Source organism: Eptatretus burgeri, chromosome 12, assembly GCF_056783735.1.
Source record: "Eptatretus burgeri isolate ZD-2024b chromosome 12, Ebu_testis_v1, whole genome shotgun sequence".
Taxonomy (NCBI): Eukaryota; Metazoa; Chordata; class Myxini; order Myxiniformes; family Myxinidae; genus Eptatretus; species Eptatretus burgeri.
This window is the reverse complement of record NC_140972.1, coordinates 58908141-58925425: the sequence shown is the minus strand read 5'-3', so window position 1 is coordinate 58925425 and position 17285 is coordinate 58908141.

Here is a 17285-nt window from a genome sequence, read left to right as displayed (position 1 = left end):
AGAGGGAAAAATTAAATGGGGAGACCAAAACGTGTGAGACGAGACACGAGGTGACGACAACAGACACTTATAAATGTATAGAGACACGGGAGATAGAGGGTGAATTGGACAAGGTTAGTGACGCACACACACAGAGGTAGTGGAGGACCATGAGGTTGAGCTGGTGGACTGGGTAGAGACCCAGTGCGAGCACCTGGATGGCCTCCTCCAGGAACGAGGGGAGGGAGTATGCCCCCTTGAGGCGAGTCACGACCAGGTGAGTTCGGTCGTGCTTTGCGAGGTTGAGAGGAGGAGTGCTGTGGACGGGTGCACGGAGAGCTTGGGGGGTATAGAGGCCCCGGAGACCCTTGTGGGGACACGAATCCCCAGTGTGGTTGTCCCTGTGTGTGTGGGGCAAGGTGTGAGTGCGTCCCCGTGTGTGGAAGCGACCCCGTGTGTGAGTGGTGTGGTGGCGATGGTGCCAGAGTACGTGCTTCCCGGCACGCCGTGTGTGGATGAGGCACCGCGGGTGAGTGCCCCCGCGTGTGTGAGTGAGGCACGGTGTGTGAGTGAGGCACCGTGTGTGAGTGAGGGACGGTGTGTGGATGAGGCACCGCGGATGAGTGCCCCCGCGTGTGTGGGTGAGGCACGGTGTGTGAGTGAGGCCGTGTGTGTGGATGGAACGGCCAGTGTGGATGAAACACCGCGGTTGAGTGCCCCCGCGTGTGTGGATGAGGCACCGCGGGTGAGTGCCCCCGCGTGTGTGAGTGAGGCACGGAGTGTGGATGAGGCACCGCGGGTGAGTGCCCCCGCGTGTGTAAGTAGTATGGTTTGTGTGAGTAGTGAGGCACGCGTGAGTGAACGGCCGTATGCAAGGGAGACCGTGTGTGTGAGAGAGCGGTATGTAAGGGAGATGTCGGTTGGCATGCGGGAGCACGCAGCCGCGTCTCCCGGTGTGAGTTTAATGGTGTGGAGTGTGAGCGTCGTTACACGCAGGAATGCGTGGGTGGAATGGAGGCGACGACGGAGACATGTGAGTAAAGAAAGCCGAGTAGCGGCTGTAGTTGTTTCGGGGACCGTGCCGGGTTCACCCAGCAGTGAGCACGCGGTCCGTGCTGTGCAACGCACGAGACCCCCACGTGCTCGCTTGCGAGAGTGAAGTCCCGGTCCGGAAACGCACGCGGTGGATTTGCCGATCCCGCGGACGGACAAAGTTTAGGCAGGTAAACGGATTTGGACCGGACGGGTTCTCCACGCGATCGTGTGTGTTAAGCTCCAACGGGCAAAGCACATGTGTTCGCGTGGGGAACCCCTCGAGACGTGGGGCTTGTGTTTTTTTCTTTATGCGCACGGTGACGTCATGGCTGCACGTGGGGTTGGAATCCGGCAGGAGGGGTATCTCTGCCGGATGGTACCGTCCAAGGAGGGACGAGGAACACGTGCAGCTACATGACGTCACGGGCAGGTGCAAAGTGCGCGAGTTGCCGCGCTGGTGATGCGCATGAAAAAAAAACAAAAAAAAACAAGCCTCACTTTCGGGTGCACAGGATTCCTGGGCAAAGGGTGGAAGACCCCCTTGACCAGGGCACAGGATGGAAACTAGTTAGGGGGAAGGGTTAGCTTAGCTAGACCGACTCCATGGGGCAGGGGTAAGTCCTCATGGGGTCCGTGGAATGGATTAGGTAGAGGGATTTAGTGAGCTTTAGGTTGGGAAAGTTATTTTATTGAGTTAGGAGACAGTGACAGACTTGTGGATGTGTAGAGGGGACGTAGCTTAGCTACGTAGTGTTAAAAGGAACGTGCTACTAGTTTAAGGGACGACGTGGGAGCACGAGTTAGTTAGGGGATGCAGATAGAAGGATGGCAAGTTCAGCGGTGTGTGTGTGTTGAAGAGTTGGTGAGTTGTGAGGTGAGTACTTGGTGAGTGAGTGAGGCCAGCGGGTCTGTGTGTATGGAGCGAATGGGGAATGCATGGTGCGATGAGTGATTGGGGGGAGGAGTGACTCCCGCCCAAGGGACCCCGGGGTCAGAGTAAAGTGAGTTAGCTGGGTTAGTCAAATTAACAAAAATGGAGGTCGTTTTGCTGTTGGTGGGAATGTAGGCTCGAAACCCATTTGGAGGGGTGCAGGAGCCCTGTTGACGGGCTTGGGAGCGTGGCTGCGAAAGGTGAGTATCGCTGAGTGGGTACCCCGGGCACCAGGCTAGTTGGCCGCGGTAGGCCATGGGCCCATGGGGGGCCGGGATAGAGTAGTGGGCACGGGTGCGCCTGCTTGGTGCGGGGGCCCGGGGCGCCATTAGCCGCGTGGGCAGTGTTGTGGGCAAGGGTGACCCTCGGAAAGGGGCCTGGGAAGCCAGCCTGCCATGTGTGCGTTTCAGGGGAGGTGCCATGGGGGGCACTCCCCGGTGTTAGGGAGCTGGTAGGCTCGGAGGCAGTGTAGTGCCCGGGGGTGCCATAGCGGGAGAATCGGCAGAGGGTCGTGCCTGCCAAAGGGAGCCACGTGTCCCAGCCAGGAGACCGTGTGAGGGCACGGAGAGAAAATTGGGGGGCGAGGCCCGAAATTGTGAGGACACCAACATAGGCGACGGGAATCTGGGTTGTTAGAACCAATAGTTTAAGTGAGAGGCGCTTGTTGAAAGCCCCGGGGTAGTTTAACTGTTAAATGGATAGGGTAGATTAGGAGATGTACCCCTCCGCACCATCCATCCCCTCGCTCTCGTTGTGGGCCGCTGGACCCACTTTGGGTTAGATCGCTGAAGTCTGGGGAGGCCATTCTGAGGCTTCGTTGGGCCTCGACACAGGACGTTAGCTCTCCCTTGTTCCCCTCCGGGAAGGGAACGTAGGGGTTGGGAGTAGGCTAGGTGACAGAATAGGTTAGCCGAACAAGGACGATAAAGGGGGTTAGGGGACGATTTATAGAGGGGAAGTAAACGTAAAAAAAAAAAAAATAATAAGTTGGGGGCTAAATTGGGGTTTGACAAATTAAGGGAGTGGGTATGTACAGTGACAGGCAAAGGCGATAGGTGGGAGGGAGACAGGTAGGTAGGTCCGAGCCCGCCTTCCAAGTGGCCAGCACCACCACACTCCCTCCACCAACCTCCACTGAACGGCAAAGGCTGGCCAACTTCATCGGCTGGCAGTGTTTTGCTTCAAGGCAGAGGCCGGCCGGATCATCTGCAGCTGTGGTACTTCAAGGCCTGTGCCGGCCAGTTCATCTGCGGGCTGTGTTTGCCTGCAGCGGCCTTATTCTGCGGGCTGAGTTTGCCTGCTGCCTTTGCCATGCCATGCCCACTGCCCACGTTCACCAGCCCCGTTCAATTTTTGCTTTGCCCCCCCCCCCCCTGTTCATTGCCATGTGCGCCATGTCAAGGCAACAGTTTGCAAGCTGCAAGAACTGCCCCGTTGGCAGCTACAACACGGGCCTGCAGTGGCGGCCCGTGCACCGTGTTTGTGTCCATCCATCTATCCGTTGTGTTCATTGCGTGTGCCACTTGAGCTGGCACGGAGACTGCATTTGTGCAGCCCATGCACCGTTGTGGTTCACTGCATTCAGTTCAAACCATTCATCCATCCATTCGTTGTGCTCATTGCGTGTGCCACTTGAGCTGGCACGGAGACTGCATTGTGCAGCCCATGCACCGTTGTGGTTCACCGCGTTCAGTTCAAAAGGGAAGGCCTTGGACTGCGTGTGAGCAGCCAGCCACGTTCCCTGTCACCTGCATTGTTTTGAGCCAGAGACTGCATGCGAGCAGCCTGGCTCCCTGCTAACTGCTTTCTTTTTTGCAGAGTTCAGTGATCCTGGGCCATGGTTTAGTGTAAAATTTGTAAGTTAAGGTTAAGATATACTGTAAATATGAGTGTGCCCCCGGCATGTTTGTCTTCGCGCCGGCAATTTTATTTAAGTCGTCCGTGTGAGTGAGTTTGTTTAGGTAGTTACGCAGCCCTCAGGTTATTTATTTTGGGGACACGAATACCATGAATGTCGCACTCAGGGATCCGTAGGTAAAATGTACTAGGGGAAAACTGCACATGATGGCACACGAGAATTTGACGACTCGGGACGAGTCTGTAAAAAGGGGAGGGGGTAGTGTTGTGGTTACCAAATTTGCAAACCACCATTCAGGTCCCTTAGGTGAGATATCTCCGTAAGTATATGTGTAGTTAGGCCCAAACCCGTTGTCTAGTGGGAATAAATGTTATTCATGCGTGCTGCGACTCTTCAGGATAGCCGTTTTTCTTTTACTATCTTTATTTTGGACCAACCGCCATTGTTACCACCACCAACCACAACATCAACCACCCACCGCGGCGCCGCTTCACGTCACACCTCGCAACCGTCGCATCGCCACCGTTCTTGCGCCGCTTGTGGGTACCGGTGTTGGACTCGTGCAGGGCGCGCGCCGAACAGCGTGTACAAAACCACGGATTTTCCGCTTCAAAAACGGATCAAAAACGACACACACCCACTTTTGTTCCGTCCAATCGGTGAGCGAGGGGCGATTTGGCACCGCCTCCAGGGCGTTGGAGGGCTATCGCTATCTGCAAATTTATGGATCAAAAAGCATTCACGCCCACTTTTTCTCGGGCCAATGGGGAGCGAGGTGAAAGGTTGAAGGCAGGGGGTCAAAGATGAGAGAGCGAAGCCACGGGGCTTATATAAGCGACCGCGTTCGTCAAGTCAGAAGAGTTAAGACTTCGCGGGCGGTGGAGTTGGGAAGAAGAAGCAAGAAGGAGTTGGTCGTCGTCGTGTGCGTTGGAGTCGGAGCGAAGGGGACGGAGCTGTGGAGAGGCGGCGAGGGCAGACGAGGGGGTGCTCGCGTCGTGCCGGGAGCTGCACACCAGGGAGGCCGACGGCGCGACCTGGTCGAGGTGGAGACGCTCGTCGCGGGACTCGAGGCAGAGTAGAAATCCTCTATACCTCGAGCATCAGCAACCCCCTCCTGTTTCCCCCCGCGCTGAGATAGTGCGACCAAGGGGGCCCCTTTCCCACCCCCTACCAGACACTGCCCGCGAGGCCCGCGGAGTTGAGGCACCATCGCCGCTCCGCGTCTCATCACCAGACGGGTAGGCCCGACCCGGTCTCGGCCTCAGGCCCGCCTCATCTTTGAGGGTGTTCTTTTCCTTGGTTTTGGGTATGTGTTGTCGGCGCCGTCTGTGAAGTAAAATTGTATAAGTGTTGCCATGTGCTCGCGTAATCGGTATTAGATCTGCATTGTCGCATTTGCTTTTTGTGTAAAATTGCATTGTGTTTCTTTTCTTTTCTATGTGCTTTTGGTGGAATTGTATATGTGCGCTTTCCGTTCATCGCGAATAAATGTGCTTTGTGTTGAACTGTTTCCCGCTTCGCTTCGTCATTTCTTTCATTGAATCCTCATCTTGCTTCACGTAAAGGGTTGGTAGTGGGCTGAATACGCCCGATAATTAATCGAACCGTCGAGGTCGACGAATAACACCGCTCGGTTATCCCGATAGTACGGAACGGGTCGCTTAAGTGGCCCGTGTCCGAAGTCGACCTGCGGCGAGGTGCGATCGCCCGGTCTACCCTCCGTGTGGGTACTTAGGTAGGTCGAATTTGGCGAGCAACCCTATCCCACGCGGGGGCCGATTGGCTCGATCGCGGTGAGACCGAAAGGTCCACCCGTGACTGGTTCCCGGCGTTAGTCCGAGAGGGTCACGACTGGATTGTCCGTCCGGTGGGCGACGTGCCGCGATTCGAGTTACGTGGTCGTCCGCACGCCGGCGGACGCGAATCCGTAACAATATATATATATATATATATATATATATATATATATATATATATATATATATATATATATATATATATATATATATATATATATACATACATATATATTGTTGCGGGCTGGGGATCGGGTGAGAAGACCACCGGGGGGGGGGGGGGAAGCTATCTCGTGATCCCACCAGACTCCTCTGAATTGTAGGTAGTCACACACGGATAATACCGTGATGCGGCGGGTTGCTAACCCACCGTGAACACGAATAACTCAACCACATGACTTCGGGTCCTCCCTCGAGTTAATTCGGTTCCCTGAAAATAATCACGTGACCTAATTACCGGGGGACACACCCTCGGTACGCCTTGTCCGAACCGGATCACTTTACCGGATCAGATGCAGCCGAGCGACACTGCCAAGGATGTACCGGCTGAAAGGAACGGATGATTGGGAATAAAGTCCCGACTAAGTTAGGATACGGACCATTCTGGATCAATGAAAGAACAGACAAAAACGAGCTGGGAACGTTTCTGCAAAGGATTTATTAACAGGAAGGCGAGGAAAGGTACGTGGCACAGTGAATATTGTTTATTGTTGTCTGTAACAGGGATAGGAAGAAATGTGAGAGGTGCAGCAATATACAAGCAACTTACAACAGCAGACACAAAGCAGATTATCCCGATATAATTCTTGTACACTCTTAACTTAAACGAGTACAGGTGCCAGGACACACACACACACACACACACACACACACACACACACACACACACACACACACACACACACACACACACACACACACCTGGTCGGTCTCTGTTTCACCTCCAGAAACCCACCCACCACACACGTGGCAACAAGCAAGCAACAACAGCAACTTGCACATGCACACACACATACATGCACACACTTTGAGATCTGGGGCGGGACCAATCAAAACCAACAGCTTGTACATGCAGCAACCTTTGCACCCCATCGGTCAGCTCCGAATTTGATTCGTACATGCTATACAGAGTCTCCTCCACAGGTGGGGGACCAGGGGGAGGGTTTGGAGAGAGAGATAGAGGAATGGAGAGAGAGAAGGGGGGAGGGGAACAGTTGGGGAGAGAGACAGAGACAGAGACACAGAGAGACAGAGAGACAGAGAGAGAGAGAGAGAGGGGGAGGAGGTGGGGGACCAGGGGGAGGGTTTGGAGAGAGAGATAGAGGAATGGAGAGAGAGAGAAGGGGGGAGGGGAAGAGTCGGGGAGAGAGACAGAGAGACAGAGAGACAGAGAGACAGAGAGACAGAGAGAGAGAGAGAGAGAGAGAGAGAGAGAGAGAGAGAGAGAGAGAGAGAGAGAGAGAGAGAGAGAGAGAGAGAGAGAGAGAGAGAGAGAGAGAGGAGGTGGGGGACCAGGGGGAGGGTTTGGAGAGAGAGATAGAGGAATGGAGAGAGAGAGAGAAGGGGGAGGGGAAGAGTCGGGGAGAGAGACAGAGAGACAGAGAGACAGAGAGACAGAGAGACAGAGAGACAGAGAGACAGAGAAACAGAGAGACAGAGAGACAGAGAGACAGAGAAACAGAGAGACAGAGAGACAGAGAGACAGAGACAGAGAGAGAGAGAGAGAGAGAGAGAGAGAGAGAGAGAGAGAGAGAGAGAGAGAGAGAGAGAGAGAGAGAGAGAGAGAGAGAGAGAGGTCAGGGTCAGAAAGAGGGATGGAGTGGGAGAGAGGGGGTAGGGTTGGGAGAGAGAGGGGCGAGGGAGTCTGGCAGATGTGACGCCCAGTTTATCTTCCATCCGAGAGACCTCACACAGTGATGAATCACCCAGCCTGTGAAACACCGGGAGGACAGTTCAGAGCTGGGTTGGGATTTGAATCCAGGCTACACACAGTGAGCATGCATACCTCTTGGCTTTCCTGCCGTGATGTGGCGATTCCTTACTTCAGAACTGAATGAGATATTTTTTCTCAGTGATCATGTAATTTATTTTGCCTTCCTACCTCCAATGTAGAACCACGGTAACACAAGTGAAAGGTGAAGAACACACCAAGTGGCTTTACCACACAATGCACAAAACGCATGAAGAAACTTTTAAAAGTGAATCGTTTAATTTTCATTTGTATTCATCTATCCCAAAGTGACGGGTCGTGTAATGGAAGAACAAAAACGGGAAACGTCGTGGAAAATCAAATTTCACATTTTCTGTGAGGCAGCCACCACCTGTTGCACCGAAGAGCAACACGTGGCCAACACAGCTGAGTAGCCCTGAACTTTGTTCAAGTCGATCTACAAACAGTATTCAGTGACGGTGCGAATATTGTAGAGCGCTGGCTTAAGCACTCCAAAAAAACGGTTGATTAGAAAGAAACGGCTTCCTTGGAATGCAATTGGCAATCACCGGACCATCATATTAAACATACACATCCCGGAGACCCCCAAAATGTCAAATATGTCCAAATTGGACAAATGAACACTTTTCTCGGAGTCAGAACTGCTTTTATGTTCGATTCTGGAGCTTAAAATTTGTAATTCTCCTTAGTTTAAGATGCTCGTGGTGATTGCATGAGCGGAAATGAAATAAAACAACGAACGCTGATGTCTCCGGGCTTTATAAGCATCGCAATGTACCCAGCGATTCGTAGCTATGATGAAGAGGCATTCGATAATATGAGTGAGGAAAGTGAAAAAATAAACTTTACCGTTAAGATATCACTGCGGCCTGTTCCAAGTGAAGGCAAGGTTGAGCAGGCCAAAAAACATGGCGGCTTCAGAACCTAGTGAGGTTACCTAGGATACACCTTCAGACCTCAGAGAGCGAGGTGGTCGAGGATCTCTTGATGAAGGATATAATTAAATAAGGCTGTTAATTATCTTCAAAAGGGGTGTTTTAATTAACCCAAACACCCAATTTACACTCTAACACTTCCTTGGAGATTTCTTAGTATGCACGCAAAGTTTCAGGCTACTGGGTTATATCGTTTTGGAGGAAACACACCGACACACACACACACACACACACACACACACACACACACACACACACACACACACACACACACACACACACACACACACACACACACACACTTATTAGTATAGACAGAGACCAGCGGGGTGTGCTAATACTTTGTGTAAGCATGCGGATCCTGCTTCCCCATTGTCTTGGGTTGCTCACCTGCATTTTTTTCACTTATTTATGTTTTCATTTATGGATGTTGTCAGACAATTCTGTGATTTTTTTTCCCGGTGTACCGGCTTTGATGTCCATGAGCACGCAAACTTTCAGCTTTCTACCCGGAAGGTACCGATTTTTAATATCAGTCAGTGAGTCAGTGAGTGAGTGAGTCAGTCAGTGGCTAGAGAGAGCTTTATGTATTAGATATCCTTGCGTGGACTGGCTAGCTATGCTCACCTCTCCAAAGGTTGATGTCACAGATTTGCTGTGTTGTCATGATTTCCACCAATCATAACACAAACATTTATTTTCTACAAATCTATTTGTAATATTATTGATATGATATTAATTTGAAATTCATTTATAATATAAAAAGGTCCAAGTGGTGTAAATGGTCAAGGGTCAAAGCTGTCTAATCTGTCTGAAGTGTGTAAGGAGTCTAAATGGTGTTAATGTCCAAGTTGTCTTCAGGGTCTTTTTGGTCCTCAGTGAATTTTGGGTATTCAGGGTCTTTCGGGTCTTGGGGATTTTCAACAGTCGAAGGGGTCACAGCAGTCAAAAGCGTCAAAGCATATTTAATTAAGAAATATGTGTGTGAGGTCAGGGTGCAACTGACATTCAAAAAGCATGTAATTAATAGACTATGTGCAGTCTGCAATTGATATAGAAACAGTATAATAGGAATATAGTCACATGGCTTCCCCGACTGTGCTTTTCGTGTATGTGTGTATATATATATATATATATATATATATATATATATATATATATATATATATATATATATATATATATATATATATATATATATATATATATATATATATATATATATATATATATATATATATATATATATATATTGTTACGAATTACGCCTGCCCGGCATGCCATCAGCCACGTAACTCAAATCGCAACACGTCGCCCACCGGAACGGACAATTCAGTCGTGACCCTCCGGGAACTACCGCCATGAGCCAGTCACGGGTGGGGGTTTAACCTCACCACGATCGTGCCAATTGCCCACCCGCGCAGGATAGGGTTGCTCACCAAATTCGACCTACCTAAGTACCCGCGCGAGTAGTCGACCGGGCGATCGTACCTCGCCGCAGGTCGACTTCGGACACGGACCGCTTAAGCGGCTCGTTCCGTGCTGCAGGGATAACCGAGCGGAGTTATCGTCGACCTCGACGGTTCAGATTACTTATCGGGTGTTTCAACCCACTATCAATCCCTTACGTGATGCAAGATGGAACTTTCAAACAGAGGAAAGGACGCAGCAAAACGGGAAACAGTTTGACAAGCAAGCACTTTATTTCACACACATGCATGTATGTGCAGCCATGCAATGACACAAAATGCAACAAAAGCAAAAGCACTACTACCGACTATAATTATTTACAACACTTAAACAATTATACTTGTCGGACGGCGCCACAGCATTCATTCAAAAGCAAAGAAAAAACCTCCCCATAGGCAGGGAGGGAGACGGGGTCCGTAGACCAAATGTGCGCGGAACCTGGAGGAGCGGCCAGGTCCACGAGACCGACAAGGTCTTACCCGCGTCCTCGTGATGCGATGGCGGGCAAGCCGCAATGTACGCGCAGCTGCGGCCCTGGCGTGGTCGGTGAGCCCTCTCCGGCGTGCTCCGCGCCAGCATGGTTGGGTCGGCACCACGGTTAGGGTGGGGAAGGAACGGGGCCACCGGCACTATCTCAGCGCGGATGGGGGGGGATTGTTGATGCTCAGGGTCGAGCGAGGGGAATGGCTGGCTGGCTTGGTCGCTTGTCAGAGCGAAGGTGGGTCGATTCCAACGACGAGACGAGCCCAGCGATGGGACAAGCCCAGCGACCAGCGACGAGACGACATCACACTACAACTCTCCAACCTCGACGACGACCTCCGTCTTCAATCGACCGGCCAGCGCGAGTCGCCTTGTGCTCGCGTCTTTATAGACCGGAGGAGGAGCCTGTATGCAGATTTTAGGATCAAAACGCGATTGGAGGCAGGGCCACGCCACCCTCTGTTCAGCCATTAGTGTGGAAAAAAGGGGCGTGAGCCTCTTTTGATCCGAATTCTCTCCCGTAAAGAATCCACATTCATCGCGCTTGGAGGCGGGGCCATACCGCTCAACGCTCACCCATTGGACGGGAAAAAGGGGCGTGAAGCCTTCCTGATCCGAATTTCTCCCTGAGAGGAATGCATTCGTACCCGCGGCTCGACGCGTTCGGCATCAATTACCCAACGGGCCCTGGACAGCATGACATTTGGTGTTGACCGGTGGTGTGGTCGATGGTTGTGGAAGGAGAAAGGCGCAGGTGGTGGGGGGTTTGCTGTGGTGGTTTGGTGGTTGGCGGGCGTCGTTTGGGAATGGCGGTGAAGCGATGTTTGCCGGATGGATTTGTGGAGGTAAAGAGGCAAAGGTGGTGGTGTTTGAGTTGTTGGCGGCTTAATGGTCCAAAATAACAATAGAGAAAGAAAAATGGCAAACTCAAAGCGTTGCAGCCTGGATGAATCACACATATTCCCTCTAAATAACAGGTGTGGGCTAACTACACATGAACTTATCGATATCTCACCTGAGGACCTTTTATGGTGTATTGCGAATTTCCAGAGCCGTAACACTATATAATATATATATATATATATATATATATATATATATATATATATATATATATATATATATATATATATATATATATATATATATATATATATATATACACCTATGTACTGTATGTATGTGTATATGTATATATGTATATATATATATATATATATATATATATATATATATATATATATATATATATATATATATATATATATATATATATACCTATGCACTGTATGTATGTGTATATGTGTATATATATATATATATATATATATATATATATATATATATATATATATATATATATATATATGTAAATAGATATATATGAACATAATTTATATATATATATATATATATATATATATATATATATATATATATATATATATATACACACATATATATTGTTGCGAATTCGTGCCCGCCGGCGTGCGAGCGGCCACGTAACTTGAATCGCGGCACGTCGCCCACCGGACGGACAATTCTGTCGTGACCCACTTGGACTAACGCCGGGAACTAGTCACGGGTGGGCCTTTCGGCCTCACCACGATTGTGCCAATCTGCCCCCTGCGTGGGATAGGGTTGTTCGCCAAATTCGACCTACCTAAGTACCCACACGGAGGGTAGACCGGGCGATCGCACTTCGCCGCAGGTCAACTCCGGACCATGGCCACTTAAGCGACCCGTTCCGTACTTTCGGGATAACCGAGCGGTGTTATTGTCGGCCTCGACGGTTCCGATTAATTATCGGGCGTATTAAGCCCACTACCAACCCTTAACGTGAAGCAAGATGGAGATTCCATTTAAGAAAAGACGAAACGAAACGGGAAAACAGTTCAACATAAGGCACATTTATTCCGCGGCACACGGAAAGCACACATATACAATTACAACAATTATGCACCAAAAGCAGATGTTACAAAAGAAACACAACAATGCAGATCTACTACCGACTACGCGAGCACACGGCAACACTAACACAGTTTTACTTTACAGACGGCGCCGACAACACATTTACTCAAAAGTAAAAGAAAAGGGCCACCCTCAAAGACAAGGGGGCAGACAGGGCCTGTGGGCCGCGAGACCGGGTGGATCCTACCTGTGTCTTGTGATGAGCCGCAAATGTGGCGGCGGTGCCCCGACTCCACGCTCCTTCGCGGGTTTCGTTGGCACTGCTTGGAGTGGGGTGGGAACGGGGCGCCCTTTTCGCACTATCTCAGCGCGGGGGGGGGAAAAGGGGGGAATTGTTGATGCTCTGGGGAAAGAGGATAGCTGGCTTGCTTGGGTCCCACGACGAGCGACTCCACTGCGACCTCGTCGCCGACCGCCGTCTTCCTTGCCTCGGACCCGAGGTATCCGGTCCTCTCCGCAATTCTCCTCAGCCGACTGCAGCAAACCACCTCGACCGCGCTCCAGGCTCCCTCTCTCTGCAGCTCCCCGACAGACTCTGAACCCCGACAGACTGCCACTCTCCAGACCCGATTCTCCTCAGCCGACTGCCTCCAACCCTTCTCCAACTCAAAAAACTCTCAACTCTTCTCCAACTCGCCTTGACCGAAAAACTCCCTCAATTCGCCCCGCGCTCGGCGCTTTATAGTGGTGTAGGAGAACCCATATGCAAATGTCTGCATCAGAACGAGCTCGGGGGTGGAGCCACGCTCGCCAATTGGACGGAGAAAAATGGGCGTGAATCTCCCCTGATCCTCGAATTTGCATATATCAATTCTACTCCGACGCGCCTGGAGGCGGGGCCAAACCGCCCCGCACTGATTGGACGGATCAGAAGTGGGCGTGTATCATTCCTGATCCGAATTCTCCTCGTAAAGGCCGCTATTTGCACCCGCGGCTCGGCGCGCGTCCCGCACGAGGCCAGGACAGCCTGATGCTCGGTGCCCACAAGCGGTGCGGGAATGGCCGCAGAAGGAGAGGCGAAGGTGGTAGACGGTTTAAAGTGCTGGTCCATGGCCATGGCGACGTTTGGAATGGCGGTGATGCGATGTTTGCGGGAGCGAGTTGTGAAGGTAAAGGTCGTGGCTGTTGGCGTTGTAGTTGTTGTGAAGCGGCGTTGCGGTTGGTGGTTGTTGTGTGATGGCGGTTGAGACGTGGTTGGTTCAAAATAAAGATAGAACAGAAAAACGGCTATCTTAAAGGGTCGCAGCCCGAATGAATCACATTTATTCCCTCTAAACAACGGGTTTGGGGCTAACTACACATGTACTTACAGAGATATCTCACCTACGGGACCTGAATGGTGGTTTGCGAATTTCCTCAACTGCAACACTACCCCCTCCCCTTTTTACAGACTCGTCCCGAGTCGTCAAATTCTCGTGTGCCATCATGTGTAGTTCTCCCCTAGTACGTTTTACCTACAGATCCCTGAGTGCGACATTCATAGTATTCGTGTCCCCAAAATAAATAACCTGAGGGCTGAGTAACTAACTAAACAAACCCACTCATATGGACGACTTAAATAAAATTGCCGGCGCTAAGACATACATGCCGGGGGCGCACTCATATGTACAGTACATCTTAACCTTAACTTACAAATTTTACACTAAACCATGGCACAGGATCAATGGACTCTGCAAAAAGAAAGCAGTTAACAGGGAGCCAGGCTGCTCGCATGCAGTCTCTGGCTCAAGCAATGCAGGTGACAGGGAACGTGGCCGGCTGCTCAAACGCAGTCTAAGGCCTTCCCTTTTGAACTGAACGCAGTGAACCACAACGGTGCATGGGCTGCACAAACGCAGTCTCCGTGCCAGCTCAAGTGGCACACGCAATGAGCACAACGGATGGATGGATGGATGGATGGATGAATGGATGGACGCAAACACGGTACACGGGCCGCCACTGCAGGCCCATGTTGTTGCTGCCAACAGGGCAGTTCTTGCAGCTTGCAAACTGTTGCCTTGATCCTGGCGCACATGGAAATGAACGGGGGGGGGGGAGGGGGCAAAGCAAAATTGAACGGGCCTGGTGAACAGGGGCAGTGGGCATGGCATGGCAAAAGCAGGCAAACACAGCCTGCAGAACCAGGCCGCTGCAGGCAAACACAGCCGGCAGACGAACTGGCCAGCACAGGCCTTGAAGAAAACAGCTGCAGATGATCCGGCCGGCACAGGCCTTGCAGCACAGCAGCTGCAGACGATCCAGCCGGCACAGGCCTTGCAGCAAAACAACAGCTGCCGATGAAGTGGGCCGGCCTTTGCCTTGCAGTGGAGGTTGGTGGAGGGAGTGCGGTGGTGCTGGCCACTCGGAAGGCGGGCTCGGACCTACCCTACGGTCTCCCTCCCACCTATCGCCTTTGCCTGTCACTGTCAATACCCACTCCCTTAATTTGGAAAAAACCCAATTTTGCCCCAATTAATTAATTTTTGATTTTTTTTTCTTTTTTTTTCCTTTTCTCCCACTATAATTCGTCTCCTAACCCCCCTTTATCGTCCTTGTTCAGCTAACCTATCGTCTACTAGCCTACTCCCAATCCCTATGTTCCCTTCCTGGAGGGGAATAAGGGAGAGCTAGCGTCCTGTGTCAAGGCCCAACTCAAGCCTCAAGATGGCCTCCCCAGAGTTCAGCGATCAATAACACAAAGTGGGTCCAGCGGCCCACAACAAGAGCGAGGGGATGGATGGTGCGGATGGGGTACACTTCCTAATCCACCCTAACCATTTAACTGTTAAACTACCCCGGGGCTTTCAACAAGCGCCTCTCGCTTAAACTATTGGTTCTAACAACCCAGATTCCCGTCGCCTGTGTCGGTGTCCTCACAGTTTCGGGCCTTGCCCTCCAATTTTCTTTCCGTGCCCTCACACGGTCTCATGGCTGGGACGCGTGGCTCCCCTTGGCAGGCACGACCCTCTGCCGATTCTCCAGCTATGGCACCCCCGGGCACTACACTGCCTCCGAGCCTACCAGCTCCCTAAACACCGGGGAGTGCCCTCCCTGGCGACTCCCCTGAAACGCACACGTGGCAGGCTGGCTTCCCGGGCCCCTCTCCGAGGGTCACCCGTGCCCACAACACTGCCCACGTGGCTAACGGCACCCCGGGCCCCCGCACCAAGTGGGCGCACCCGTGCCCACTACGCTATCCCGGCCCCCCATGGGCCCTTGGCCTACTACGGCCGACTAGCCCGGTGCCCGGGGTACCCACTCAGCGATACTCACCTTTCGCAGCCACGCTCCCAGCCCGTCAACAGGGCTCCTGCACCCCTCCAAACGGGTTTCGAGCCTACACTCCCACCAACAGCAAAACGACTTCCATTTTTCAATTTGACTAACCCCCTAACTCACTCTACACTGACCCCGGGGTCCCTTGGGCGGGAGTCACTCCTCCCCCCAATCACTCATCGCACCATGCATTCCCCATTCGCTCCACTCACACAGACCCGCTGGCCTCACTCACTCAACATGTACTCACCTCACAACTCACCAACTCTTCAACACGCAGACCGCTGAATTCTGCCACCCTTCTAACTACCTCCCCTAACTAACTCGTGCTCCCACGTCGTCCCTTACACTACAGCACGTTCCTTTTAACAGTACGTAGCTAAACTCCGTCCCCTCTACACATTCAAAGTCTGTCACTGTCCTCAAATGTCCCAAAAAAGAAAAACAATTTCCATCTCCCAACCTAAATCTCATCTAAATCCCTCTAACTAATCCATTCCACGGCCCCATGAGGACTTACCGCTGCCCCATGGAGCCGGTCTAACTAAGCTAACCCTTCCCCCTAACTAGTTCCATCCTGTGCCCAGGTAAGAGGGTCTTCCACCCCTTGCCCGGGAATCCTGTTCACCCGAAAGCGAGGCTTGCTGTTTTTTTTTCTTTTTCTTTTATTGCGCAGCACCAGCGCGGCAACTCGCAACCTGCGCACCAGCGCAGCAATTCACAGCCGCGCACCTTTGGCGTGACGTCATGGAAGCTGTTCGCGTCCCTCGTCCCTCTTGGACGGTACCATCCGGCAGGGATTCACCCTCCTGCCGGATTCCAACCATACACGCAGCCATGACGTCACCCGGCGCATAAAAAAACACAAGCCTCACGTCTCGAGGGGTTCCCCACGCGAACACATGTGCTTTGCCCGTTAGAGCTTAACACACACGCCCGCGTGGAGAACCCGTCCGGTCCAAATCCGTTTACCTGCCTAAACTTTGTCCGTCCGCAGGATCGGCAAATCCACCGCGTGCGTTTCCGGACCGGGACTTCATTCCCGCAAGCGAGCACGTGGGGGCCTCGTGGGTTGCACAGCACGGACCTCGCGCTCGCTGCTGGGTGAACCCGGCGCGGTGCGCAAAACAACTGCAGCCGCTACCCGGCTTTTCTCCCTCTGTCGCCGTCATCGTCGCCATTCAACCCACGCACACCTGCGTGTCACGACACTCATACACCACTCCATCACATTCACACCGGGAGATGCGGCTGCGTGTTCACGCATGCCGACCGACATCTCCCTCACACACAGCGACCTCGCACAAGCTGTCTCTCTCACACTCGGCCGTTCACTCACGCACCGTGCCTTACTCACACACAGTGCCTCACTCACACACGCGGGGGCACTCGCCCGCGGTGTCTGATCCACACACGGCGTGCTGGGAGCACGCCCCTCGGCACACTTGCCACCACACCACTCACACACGGGGTCGCTCTCACACCTTGTGAAATGAAAGCGAGAGAAGAACTATATCGATTCTACTCCGATGCACCTGGAGGCAGGGCCAAACCGCCCCGCGCTGATTGGACAGATCAGAAGTGGGCGTGTATCATTCCTGATCCGACTTCTCCTCGTAAA